Consider the following 14,142-nt stretch of genomic DNA (forward strand, 5'->3'; position numbering starts at 1 on the left):
TTTGGGTGGTAAGCTCTTAATTGCTGCCTCAACTTCAGACCTTGTTAGGGGTCTGTTCAGGGTTTCGGCTTCTTCCTGGTTTAGGCTTGGGAGGAGGCAAGTGTCCAGGAATTTATCCATTTCTTCCAGGTTTATTAGTTTGTGTGCGTAGAGTTGTTTGTAATAATCTCTGATGATGGTTTGAATTTCTGTGGAATCTGTGGTGATATCCCCTTTATCGTTTTTTATTGCATCAATTTGGTTATTCTCTCTTTTCTTTTTTATTAATCTGGCTAGTGGTCTGTCTATTTTGTTGATCTTTTCAAAAAACCAGCTCCTGGATTTATTGATTTTTTGAAGGGTTTTTTGTGTCTCTATCTCCTTCAGTTCTGCTCTGATCTTAGCTATTTCTTGTCTTCTGCTAGACTTTGAATTTTTTTGATCTTGCTCCTCTAGCTCTTTCAGTTTTGACGATAGGGTGTCAATTTTTGATCTCTCCTTGCTTCTCATGTGGGCACTTATTGCTATATATTTTCCTCTAGAGACTGCTTTAAATGTGTCCCAGAGATTCTGGTATGTTGTGTCTTCATTCTCGTTGGTTTCAAAGAACATCTTTATATGTGTCTTCATTTCATTGTTTATCAAGTCAACATTCAAGAGCAAGTTGTTCAGTTTCCATGAAGCTGTGCGGTTCTGGGTTAGTTTTTGAATTCTGAGTTCTAACTTGATTGCACTGTGGTCTGAGAGGCTGTTTGTTACGATTTCCGTTCTTTTGCATTTGCTGAGGAGTGATTTACTCCCAATTATGTGGTCAATTTTAGAGCAGGTGTGATGTGGTGCTGAGAAGAATGTATATTCTGTGGATTTGGAGTGGAGAGTTCTGTAAATGTCTATTAGGTTTGCTTGGTCCAGTTCTGAGTTCAAGTCCTGGATATCCGTGTTAATTTTCTGTCTGGTTGATCTGTCTAATGTTGACCATGGGGTGTTAAAGTCTCCCACTATTATTGTGTGGGAATCTAAGTCTCTTTGTAAGTCATTAAGAACTTGCCTTATGTATCTGGGTGCTCCTGTATTGGGTGCGTATGTATTTAGGATCGTTAGCTCTTCTTGTTGGATTGATCCTTTTACCATTATGTAATGTCCCTCTTTGTCTCTTTTGATCTTTGTTGCTTTAAAGTCTAATTTATCAGAGATGAGAATTGCAACTCCTGCTTTTTTTTGCTCTCCATTTGCTTGGTAAATCTTCCTCCATCCCTTTATTTTGAGCCTTTGTGTATCCTTGCATGTGAGATGGGTTTCCTGGATACAGCACACCGATGGGTTTTGTCTTTTTATCCAATTTGCCAGTCTGTGTCTTTTGATTGGGGCATTTAGTCCATTTACATTTAGTGTTAATATTGTTATGTGTGAATTTGATACTGCCATTTTGATGCTAGATGCATGTTTTGCCCTTTGGTTGAGCTGGTACTTGTTGTTCCTTTATATGTGTAGAGCCTCTTTCAGGAGCTCTTGTAGAGCTGGCCTGGTGGTGACGAAATCTCTGAGTACTTGCATGTTCCCAAAGGATTTTATTTTTCCTTCACTTATGAAGTTTAGTTTGGCTGGATAGGAGATTCTGGGTTGAAAGTTCTTTTCTTTAAGGATGTTGAATATGGGCCCCCACTCTCTTCTGGCTTGTAGGGTTTCTGCTGAGAGATCTGCTGTGAGTCTGATGGGCTTCCCTTTATGGGTAACCTGACCTTTCTCTCTGGCTGCCCTTAGTATTTTCTCCTTCATTTCGACCCTGGTGAATCTGACGATTATGTGCCTTGGGGTTGCTCTTCTTGACGAATATCTTTGTGGTGTTCTCTGTATTTCCTGGACTTGAATGTTTGCCTGCCTTGCTAGGTTGGCGAAGTTTTCCTGGATAATATCCTGAAGAGTATTTTCCAGCTTGGATTCCTTCTCTTCGTCGCATTTGGGTACGCCTATCAAACGTAGATTAGGTCTTTTCACATAGTCCCACATTTCTTGGAGATTTTGTTCATTCCTTTTTACCCTTTTTTCTCCAGTCTTGCCTTCCCGTTTTATTTCATTGAGTTGATCTTCCATCTCTGATATCCTTTCTTCTGCTTGGTCAATTCGGCTGTTGATACTTGTGCATGCTTCACAAAGTTCTCGTGTTGCGTTTTTCAGCTCCGTCAGTTCACTTATACTCCTTTCTGTTTTGTCCATTCTCGTTAGCATTTCGTCAAATCTTTTTTCAAGGTTCTTAGTTTCTTTACATTTGGTTAGAACATGTTCTTTAAGTTCACAGAAGTTTCTTACTACCCACCTTCTGAAGTCTGATTCTGTCATTTCATCACACTCGTTCTCCCTCCAACCTTGTTCCCTTGCTGGTGAGGAGTTGTGATCCCATGTAGGAGGAGAGGTGTTCTGGTTTCGGGTGTTTTCATCCTTTTTGCGCTGGTTTCTTCCCATCTTTAAGGATTTATCCACCTGTCGACTTTGTAGTTGCTGGCTTTCAGATTGGGTCTCAAATCTTTCAGATTGACGTTCTGTTTGTTGATGATGAGGTTGTTTCTGTTTCTTGGTTTTCCTTCTGACAGTCTGGCCCCTCTGCTGTAGGTCTGCTGAGGTTCACTCCAGGCCCTGCTTGCCTGGGGTTCACCTGCAGCAGCTGCTGAACAGTAAGGTTTGTTACCAGTTTTCTTCTTCTGCTATCTTTGTCCCCGAAGGATACCTGCCTAGTGTCAATCTGATCTCTCCTTTATGAGGTGTCTCTTTGGATATATAGGGGTCAGGGCGCTGCTTGAGGAGACGGTCTCTTCTTTATAGGAGCTCAAATGGTGAGCTGTGAGCTCTGTTGTTGTTCATTTAGAGCTGCTGGGCAGGTACGTTTAAGTCTGCTGCAGCAGAACTCATAAACTGCTTTTTGTTCCCAGGTGCTCTGTCCCAGGGATTTAGGGCTTTATTTATGAGTTTCCGTTATGCTGCTGCCTTCTTTTTTTTTTTTTTTTCCTTTAGACCTGCCCAGCCCAGCAAGGAGGCAGCCTAGTCATTGTCGGCCTATAGAGGCTTTGCTGAGCTGCTGTGGGCTCCGCCCAGCTGCTGAGTGAACTTCCCTGCAGTCCTGTTTATATGAGTATAGTTAGAACTGCTTTGGTGATGGTGGCCCGCCTCTGTTGAGGCGGAGTCTCTCTGCTGTGGTGGGTTGCCTTGGCAACAACGGGCTGCCTTAGCAATGGCGGGTTACCTTGGCAATGGCAGGCTGCCTCAGTATTGGCCGACTACCTCGCGGCGGGCTGCCTCGGTAATGGTGGACGCCCCTCCCCCACAGAGTTGGACCATCCCGGGTTCAGCTGCGCTTGCTGTGAAAGTCTCAGTCCAGAGTTTCTGGTTGCTGTTCTTTTGTGGGTGTGGGACCAGCCAAGCCTGATTGCCTGGCTCCTTGCCTCAGCTTCTTTTTTAAGTTGGTGTTCCAGTCGCCAGTTGAAGAGGCGCCGGGGTCTGTTTGTTTTCCCCTGCGGCCACTCACTGTGCTGGCTTAAACAGCAGCACTGAGGTTTGTGGCGCTTTTTTTTTTTTTTGCCCTGGAATCTACTGCCCTGGTTCTCTGCTCAGTCCCCTTTTAGAACCGGTGAATGGGCGACTTCCCATGGCTCCAATCTCCAGCCAAAAGGGCACCTGGACCGGTGTATTTTGTACGGAGAACCACGGCTCCGGGGCGCCGACAAAGCAGCCGCGCGGGACAAAGCAGCGGCGCCGGCTGAAACAGCCGCGCTGGCAACCGTGGAGCTCCTCCGCCGGGGAATTTCCTAGTCTGTGGGCAATAAAAATGCGGCGTCCACTCACCCTCTGCGCTTTCACTGGGAGCTGCAATCCTGAGCTGTTCCTAAACGGCCATCTTGGATTGAAAAAACAAGTATTTCCTTTACTCTGCAACCTGAACAGCATCTCTTATTTTTTTTTTACTTTTTAATAATAGCTATTCTGACTGGTATGAGATAGTATCTCATTGTGGTTTTGATTTTCATTTCTCTAATGATTAGTGATGTTGATTTTTTATATGTTGCTTAGCCATATGTATGTCTTCTTTTGAAAAGTATTCATGTCTTTTGCTCACTTTTTATTGGGGTAGTTTGTTTTTTCTTGTAAATTTAAGTTTCGTCTAGATTATAGATATTAAAACTTTGTTGAATGCATAGTTTGGAAATTATTTTTTCACATTTTGTAGATTGTTTACTCTGTCGATAGTTTCTTTGGCTGCTCAGAAGCATTTTAGTTTAATTAGATCCAATTTCTCAATTTTTGCTTTTGTTGCACTTACTTTTGGAGTATTCATCATTAAGTCTTTTCCAGGTCCTATGTCCAGAAGAGTATTTCCTAGATTATCTTCCAGGGTTTTTGTAGTTTTGGGTTTTACATTTAAATCTTTAATTCACTGAGTTAATATTTGTATATGGTGTAGGAAAGGGGTCTAGCTTCAGTCTTCTGCATATAGCTAGCCATTATCCCAGCACCATTGCTTGCTTTTGTCAGTGTTGTCAAAGAGCAGATGTTTGTAGGTGTACATCATTATTTCTGGGCTCTCTATTCTGTTCCATTGGTTGTTGTCTGTTTTTGTAATAGCATCATGCTGTTTTGTTTACTGTAACCCTGTAATGTAGTTTGAGGTTGGTTAACCTGATGCCTCTGGCTTTGCTCTGTTTGCTTAGGATTGGCTTGGCTATTTGCGTTCTTTTTTGTTTTCACATAAATGTTTAAAAAAATTTTTTCTGGGATGCCAGGCTGATCATGGATGCTTGACAACCTGCGGGCAAGCGCCAGGAGGCTGAGCCAGTGACTCAGGACAGAGAGGTGGTACAGATAGAGTTCAAGGCCAGACAATGGCAGGGGAACAGAAGCCCTCAAGTAACCTCCTGGAGCAGTTTATTTTACTAGCCAAAGGTACCAGTGGCTCAGCCCTCACTGCTCTCATAAGCCAGGTCTTAGAGGCCCCCTGGAGTGTATGTCTTTGGAGAACTTCTGGAGCTGGCCAATGTGCAGGAGCTTGCAGAAGGAGCTAATGCTGCTTATTTGCAGTTGTTGAACCTGTTTGTCTATGGGACATATCCAGATTACATAGCCAACAAAGAGAGCCTGCCAGAACTGAGCACAGCTCAGCAGAACAAGCTGAAGCATCTTACCATCGTGAGCTTGGCATCAAGAATGAAGTGTATCCCCTACTCTGTGTTGCTGAAAGACCTGGAGATGCGGAATCTCCAGGAACTAGAAGACCTCATCATTGAGGCTGTCTACACTGACATCATCCAAGGCAAGCTGGACCAGCGAAACCAGCTGCTGGAAGTGCATTTCTGCATTGGCCTTGACATCTGAAAGAAGGATATCAATAATATTGTCAAGACCCTGCATGAATGGTGTGACAGCTGTCAAGCAGTTCTGCTGGGCATCGAGCAGCAAGTTCTGAGTGCCAACCAGTACAAAGAGAACCACAACCGAACTCAGCAGCAGGTAGAAGCAGAGGTAACCAACATCAAGAAGACACTCAATGCCACGGCATCCTCTTCGGCTCAGGAGATGGAGCAGCAGCTGGCTGAACGGGAGTGTCCACCTCACGCTGAGCAGAGGCAGCCCACCAAGAAGATGTGCAAAGTGAAAGATCTGGTCTCCAGCTGCCACTAGGGCCAGCTGGGGCAGCTGGCACTTACCAGGCCTGGGTCAGGTGGGGAGGGGATACCAAGGGCCCATTTCCTCCCTTCTCTACCTGCAGTGAGTTCCATACCTGCCCGTCCCCTCATCAGTGCCTCCCCACCCTCTTTGTACTGTTCCAGAAAAACTGTTACTCCCCCTCACTGAGTCTCTCCTCCCCCAGTTGTTCCTTCAGACTCGGGCTCCGCCGATGCCATCCCAACAGGGTCAGACACTGCCCAGCTTCCCTCCAGGAGGTTCTTGTCTCTGTGTAAGGGCTTGTCTCCCTCCCAGTTTTTCTTTTGCTTCATGTCGTTTTGTCAGTGTGGTTACAAGCTGGAGGCAGCTTTAACCAGCCCCTAGTGATGACTGTGAAGGAGGCCCCTCCCCTTGTGAGGAGGGGGCGTTCCTCTCCAGCCCCTCATACCACAGTCCCCATGATGGTGCAGCGATCTCTAGCCAGGCGTTAAGATGCTCTGCTTTCCCTCTTCTGCCTCATCCCTTGTTGGCAGCTCCAGTTCAGGCTGTCGAGGGACGTGATGCTGGGCTATGTTTACTAAACCCATGGGTTTTCAGCCTCTTAAGCCCATCTTCGATCCCCGATTAGTTGGGAGTGCTGGGTTGACTAACCTCTGCTATCTGAGCACAGACAGAGGGTGCTGTGTGTCTGCTGGGAGGCAGAAGTGGTTCCAGCTTGGTGTTCTCTCCTGGCCACTCTTCCTGCTCCCTCTGACTACTCAGCCTTGTATTTGGTGTGTAGACCCCAGCTGCCCACTGGGGCTGCCAGCTAATGCTTGCTCTCCTGAGATCCTTAACTCCTCCTGGCTCCACCTGGGTAGGGATGGTGGCACCAATGTCCCTCTGTCTGCTGAAGGACCTGTTGCTGCTTCCGTGTGTCTTTCCACCCCTCCTTGGTGATGACTGAAAGCCCTCTAATGATGACATTCTCCTGGCAAGAGAAAAGGACTTGAACAGTTTCAGGTTATATTTTAATTTTTTTTTGTACAGGTTCTGATTCTAATACATTTCAACATGCTTTTGTTCAAAAAAAATTTTTTTTTTCTAGTTCTGTGAAGAATGTCATTGGTAGTTTGATAAGAATAGCATTGCATCTGTAAATTGTTTTAGACATTGTGGCCATTTTAATGATACCTGTTTTTCCTATCCATGACATGGAATGTTGGTCTATGTTTTTGTGTCTATGTGTTGGTCTATGTTTTGAGCCCTGTTTTGTAACTCTCATTGTAGAGGTCTTTCACCACCCTAATTAGCTGTGTGCCTATTTTATTCTTTTTGTGGTAATTGTGAATTGGACTACATTTCTGATTTGGTTCTTAGCTTAAATGTTGTTGGTGTATAGGAATGCTTCTGATTTTTGTGTGTTGATTTTGTATCATGAAACTTTGCTGAAGTCTTTTCTCAGCTCAAGGAGATTTGCGGCAGAGAATATGGGGTTTTCTAGATGTAGAATCATGTCGTCTGCAAACTGATAGTTGGACTCCTCTCTTTTTATTTGGATGCCCTTATTTTCCTTTTTTTGCTTGATTGTCCTGGGCAGGATTTCCAATACTATGTTTAATAGGAGTGGTGAGAGAAGGCATCCTTGTCTTGTGCCAGTTTTCAAGGGAAATGCTTCCAGCTTCTATCCATTATTTGGTATGATGTTGTCTGGGGGTTTGTCCTAGATATGTCTTATTATTTTAAAGTATATGGTCTAGTTTATTGGAGGTTTTTAACATGGTAGGAAAAATGTTAAAGCCTTTTCTGCATCTCTTGAGATAATCATGTGGTTTTGGTCTTTAATTGTGTTTATGTGATGAATCACATTTATTTATTTTCATATGTTGAACCAAGCTTGCATCTCAGGGATAAATCTGACTTGATCATGGTGGATTAGCCTTTTGCTGTGCTGGATTCAGTTTGCTAGTATTTTGTTGAGGATTTTTACATCAATGTTCATCAAGGATATTGGCCTTTTTCTGTTGTGTCTCTGCCAGCTGATTCAGTTTTGGAACTTGTTATTAGTCCATTCAGGGATTCATTTTCTTCCTTCTTCAGTCTGAAGAGGATGTATGTGTGTAGGAATTTGTCCATTTCTTCCAAATTTTCTTGTTTGTATGTATGAAGGTGTTTATAGTACTCTCTGATGGGATTCTTTTTGTATTTATGCGTCATTTCTACTATCCCCTTTGTTATTTCTAATTGTGTTTATTTTGATCTTCGGTTTTTTTCTAACAAGCGGTCTATCTATCTTACTAGTTTTTTCAAAGAAGACACTCCTGGATTTGTTGATCTTCTCTCTGTGTCTAGATTTTCCTTCAATTCAGCTCTGATTTTGGTTATTTCTTGTCTTCTGCTAGCTTTGGGGTTAGTTTGCTCTTGCTCCTCTAGTTCTTCTACTTGTGGTTTAGGTTGTTAATTTGAGATGTTTCTAACTTTTTAATGTGGACATTTAGTGCTATAAATTTCTCTCTTTTTTTTTTTTTTTTTTTTTTTATTATTTTGAGACAAAGTCTTACTCTGTCGCCAGGCTGAAGTGCAGTGGTGCAATCTCAGCTCACTGCAACCATCGACTCCCTGGTGCAAGCAATTATCCTGCCTCAGACTCCCAAATAGCTGGGATTACTAGCACGTGCCACCATGCCCAGTTAATTTTTGTATTTTTATTAGACACAGGGTTTCACCACATTGGCCAGGATGGTCTCAATCTCTTGACCTCGTGATCCACCTGCCTTGGCCTCCCAAAATCCTGGGATTATAGGCATGAGTCACCACACCTGGCCTAAATTTCCCTTTTAACACTACCTTAGCTGTGTCCCAGAGATTCTGGTACATAATTATCATGTTCTCATTAATGTCAAAAAATTTCTTGATTTCTTCCTGAATTTCATTGTTTACCTAGAAGTCATTCAGGAGCAGGTGGTTTAATTTCTCTCTAACTGGATGGTTTTAAGTGATTTTCTCAGTATTGATTTCTGTTTTTATTGTGCTGTGGTCTGAGATTGTTCTTGGTATTTTTTTTTTTTTTAATTTGCTGAGGATTGTTTTGTCTGATAGTATGGTCAGTTTTAGAATATGTGCCATGTGGCAATGAGAAGAATGTATGTCCTGTTGTTTTGGAGTGAGGAATTCTGTAGATATTGATTAGGTCCATTTGGTCCTGTTAAGTTTGTTCCCTATATATCTTTGTTAATTTGCTGCCTTAATCTAACTGAAACTTTGTATCCTTTGACCAATATCTCACTGTTCACCTTTCCCAAACCCCTTTTACTGGTAACCACCATACCACTCTCTACTTTGAGGTCAATTTTTTTAGTTTGTACATATAAGTGAGATCACACAGTATCTATCTGTGCCTGGCTTAAATCACTTAACATAATGACTTTCACGTGGTATTGTCAAAAATGATAGAATTTTCCTTTCTTAGTGCTACATAGAATTCCATCTTGCATATGTGCCATGTTTTCTTTATTCATTAGTCCATTGACAGTAACACTTGGGTTGCTGCCTACCTTGGCTACTGTGAATAATGCTGCAATGAACATGGGAGTACAGATACTCATTTGACATATTGATTTCAAATTTTTGGATATATATCCAGAAGTAGGATTGCTGGATCATATGGGAATTCTATTTTTAGTTTTTTGAGGAACATCTATACTGTTTTCCATAACAGCTGTATTAATTTACATTTCTGTCAACAGTGTCAAAGAATTCCCTTTATTCTACATTCTCACTAACACTTATTATCTTTTTTTTTTTTTCAGAGTAGCCATTCTAATAGGTGTGAGGTAATATCTCATTGTGGTTTTCATTTAAATTGCCCTGATGATTAGTGATGTTGAGCACCTTTTCATATACCTGTTGTCTATCTGTGTCTTCTTTTGAGAAGTATCTATTGAGATCTTCCACCTATTTTTGGTAATTGGATTATTTTCTTACAGTTTGAGTTTCTTATGCTTTGGATATTAGCCTCATCAGATGTATGGTTTGCAAATATTTTCTCCCAATCCATGGAATTGTCTCTTCACTCTGTTAATTATTTTCCTTGCTCTGCAGTGGCTTATTAGTTGATGCAGTCCTATTCATTTATTTCTGCTTTTGTTGCCTGTGCTTTTGACAAGAAATTACTACCCAGATCAGTGTCATGGAGTTTTTACCCTGTTTTCTTCTAGTAGTTTAATATTTTCAGGTCTTACATTTAAGTCTTTAATCCATTCTGAGCTGATTTTTATGTATGATATGGGCCTAATTTTATTCATCTGCATGTGAATACTCAGTTGTTCCAATATCATTTTCTGAAGACACTGTCCTTTATTATGTCTTCTTAGCAACTTTGTCAAACCAATTGACCATGGTTTGACCATGAATAAACACAAGTTTATTTCTGGGCACTCTATCCTGTTCTATTGTCTAATGTGTCTCTATTTATGCTGTTGCCATGCAGTTTTGATTTCGGTAGCTTTGTAATATATCTTGAAATTTGGTAGTATGAGGCCTCCAGCTTTGTTCTTTTTTCTCAAGACTGTTTGGCTATTTGGAATTTTTTGTGGTTCCAAATGAACTTTAGGAAATGCTTTTTCTGTTTTTGTGAAATATAACATTGGAATTTTCATAGGGGCTGTATTGAATGTGTCGGTCACTTTAGGTAGTATGGACATTTTAACAATATTTTTTCAATGCACAAACACAAAATATCTTTCCATTTGTTTTCTTCTGTTTCTGTTATCTTTGTTTTGTAGTTTTCAGGATACAGATCTTTCACATCCTTAGTGAACTTTAATTCTGTGTAAATTTTTGTGATGCTATTGTAAATGGGATTGCTTTCTTAATTTCTTTCTTTCTTTGTAGTATATAGAAACACAACTGAAATTTGTATGTTGATTTTGTGTACTGTACATTTACTGAATTTGTTTATCAACTCTAACAGTTTTTTTGGTGGAATCTGTCAGGTTTTCTATTTATAGGATAAGGTTTTAAGCAAACAGAGACAATTTCACTTCTGTCTTTTTTATTTTTATTTTTTGCCTTTTATTTCTTTGTTGAAATCCCGTTTGTCTGTTTTTACTTTCAAAGTTTTATTGATAAAATCTTTGACCAGATCAATGCCTTCAAGCATTTCTCAAACTTTTAGTAGTTTCAGATCTTACATTTAAGTCTAAAATGCATTTCTATTTGATTTTTGTATGTGGTGAGAGATAGGAGTCTAGTTTCATTCTTCTGTATATGGATATCCAGTTTTCCCAGTACCATTTATTGAAGATGATACACTTTACCCATGGAATGTTTTTGGTGCCTTCATTGAAAATCAGTTGGCCGAAGGAAGTTGGGGAGTGAGCGTGTTACCCATCTGGGGAAACCATGCTTTTTCCATAAAACTGTGCAACCCATGGATCGGCAAATCCCAATTGTAAACCAACACAGGGACTAGGGTTCCAACATCTGAGCCATGCAGATTTTCAACAGCCTCTCAACTAGAATCTGCTTAAGCCTGCTGAGTTCCTGGGGAGAGGGGTGACCAGCACCACAGCTGTGGGTGATTGTTAAGCTGATTGAGCTCCCTAGGGGAGGGGCAACAGCCAGCACTGGGACTCATAGCTGCCTAACACACTAAGCTCCATGGGCTGGGGAAGGGTGGCAGCCATCTCTATAGCTTAAGACCACAATTTTCCCCAGCTGGAGCCAGGGAGGCTGGATGGCTTCGTCCCTAGAGATGTCCCCCACAGCCTAACATACTGGCTGTGTGGCAGACTGTGGCCAGAGCACCTCTTCAGGCCTGACACTGACCCATCTCTCCTCACTGGGTGTGGCCTCCCTGCAGGAACTCCACCAGCTTCAGCCAGGGGCTCAGGGACAGAACTCTGATCTCCCTGGGCCTGAGCCCCTAGGGGGAGGGGTGGCAACAGTCTCTGTGGAGCAGCAGACTTAGCCTTTCCTCCTTCTAGTTCTAAGGAATCCAGGCAGCCTAGATGAGTGGGTTTCTGCCCAGTGAGGGACACCCCCTCCACCAAGGGACAGTAAAAGTGCTTCATTAAATGGATTCTGTCCCCTGTGCCACCCAGCTGGGTGAGACCCTCCAACAAGATTTGTCAGGCACCCTATACAGGAGCAATCTTACTGGCATTGCCCTCGAGATCAGTGCCCCTCAAGATCAGAGATCGCAAAGGAAGTAATAGGCACGCTACCTTGCTGTTCTCTAGCCTCTAGGCATGGAAGAGAACCAGGTGAATAGTGTCTGAAGGGAACCCCCAGCAAACCACAGCAGCCCTAGAGAAGAGGGACCTGACCATTTAAAGAAAAACAAACAGAAAGCAACAACAACAGCATCAACAACAACAAAAGTTCCAACAGAAAACCCAAGGGGCAGCAGCTCTAAAAATCGAAACTTAGACAAACTCATGAAGATGAGAAAGAATCAACAACAGCAACAACAACAACAAACAAAGAAACAAAAAACACTGAAATCTCATAATACTAGAGTGCCTCTTTTTCTCCAAATGATTGAATGCCTCTCCAGCAAGGGCGCAGAACTGTACAGAGGATGAGATGGATGAATTGACAGAAGTAGCCTTCAGAAGTTGGGTAATAACAACTTTCACTGAGTAAAAGGAGCATGTTCTAACCCAGTGCAAAGAAGATAAGAAGCTAGACCTAGATAAAAGGTTAGAGGAGTTGCTTACTAGAATAACTATTTTAGAGAGAAACATAAATGACCTGATGGAGCTGAAACATTCAGCACAAAACTTCATGAGGCATACACAAGTATCGATAGCTGAATTGACCAAGTGGAAGAAAAAATATCAGAGTTTGAAGACCACCGTCCTGAGATAAGGTGTGCATACAAAATTAGAGAAAAAAGAATGAAAAGGAATGAACAAAGCCTAAGAGAAATGTGGGACTATGTAAAAAGGCTGAACCTATGATTGACTGGAGTACCTGAAGGAGACAGGGAAAATGGAAACAAGCTAGAAAACACACTTCCAGATATTATCCAGGAGAAATTTTCTAACCTAGTAAGACAGAACAACATTCAAATTCAAGAAATACAAAGAACACCACTAAGATACTCCATGAGAAGATCAATCCCAAGACACATGATCATCAGATTCTCAAAGGTCAAAATGAAGGAAAAAGTGTTAATGGCAGCCAGAGAGAAAGCTATGAAGGGAAGCCCATCAGACTAACAGTGGATCTCTCAGCATAAATCCCTATAAGCCAGAGGAAAGTGGGGGCAATATTCAACATTCTTAAAGAAAAGACTTTTCAACCCAGAATTTTATATCCAGGCAAATTAAGCTTCATAAGTGAAAGAGAAATAAAATATTTTCCAGAGAAGCAAATGCTAAGGGATTTTGTCACCACCAGCCCTGCCTTGCAGGAGCTCCTGAAGGAAGCACTAAACGTGGAAAGGAAAAACTAGTACCAGCCACTGCAAAAACATGTGAAAATATAAAGACTAATTTCACTGTGAAGAAACTGCATCAATTGGTGTGCAAAATAACCAGCTAGGACCATGATGACAGCATCAAATTTACATATAACAATATTAACCTTAAATGTAAAAGAGCTAAATGCCCCAATTAAAAGACAGAGACTGGCAAATTGGGTAAAGAGTCAAGACCCATCTCACATGCAAAAACACACATAGGCTTAAAATAAAGGGAAGCAGGAATATTTACCAAGCAAATAGAGAGAAAAAAAAAAAAAAAAAAAGCATGGGTTGCAATCCTAGTCTCTGATAAAAATACTTTAAACCAACAAAGATCCAAACAGACAAAGAAGAACATTACATAACAGTAAAGAGATCAATGTACCAAGAAAAGTTAACTATTCTAAACATACATGCACCCAATAAAGGAGCACCCAGATTCATAAACAAGCCTTTAGAGACCTACAAAGAGACTTAGACTCCCACACAACTATACTGGGAGGTCTTATCACCCAGAAGTCAGTATTAGACAGATCAACAAGACAAAAAATTAACAAGGATATTCAGGACTTGAACTCAGCTCTGGATCAAGTCCTAATAGACATCTACAGAACTCTCCATGCCAAATCTGCAGAATATACATTCTTCTCAGTGCCACATGGCACTTATTCTAGAATTTACCACATAATTGGAAATAAAACACTACTCAGCAAATGCAAAATAATAGAAATCATTAACAGTCTCTCAGACTACAGTGCAATCAAATTAGAACTCGGGATTAAGAAACTCACTCAAAACCACACAACTGCATAGAAATTGAACAACCTGATCCTGAATGATTTCTGGGGAAATGACAAAATTAAGGCAGAAATCAAGGTCTTTGAAGCCAATGAGAACAAAGAGACAATATACCAGAATCTCTGGAACACAGCTAAAGCATCATTAAGGGAAATTTATAGCACTACATGCCCACCTCAGAAAACTGGAAAGATCTGAAGTCGAGTTAAAAGAACTAGGAAAGCAAGAACAAACAAATCCAAAAGCTAGCAGAAGACAAGAAACGA

The 14,142-nt window shown here is 41.4% G+C and overlaps 1 protein-coding gene and 1 pseudogene across 3 annotated transcripts in view; both read left to right on the forward strand.

The window, feature by feature from the left end:
* The window catches only part of CHIC1 (cysteine rich hydrophobic domain 1), a 152,453-nt gene that overhangs the window by 100,640 nt on the left and 37,671 nt on the right, over nt 1–14,142 (forward strand). The gene's annotated exons all lie outside the window — the stretch shown is intronic.
* Nucleotides 4,541–6,701, forward strand: LOC116532214 (annotated as a pseudogene).

The sequence above is a fragment of the Sapajus apella genome, unplaced genomic scaffold (assembly GCF_009761245.1).
Source record: "Sapajus apella isolate SASKATOON/1434 unplaced genomic scaffold, GSC_monkey_1.0 scaffold75, whole genome shotgun sequence".
NCBI classification, from domain to species: Eukaryota; Metazoa; Chordata; class Mammalia; order Primates; family Cebidae; genus Sapajus; species Sapajus apella.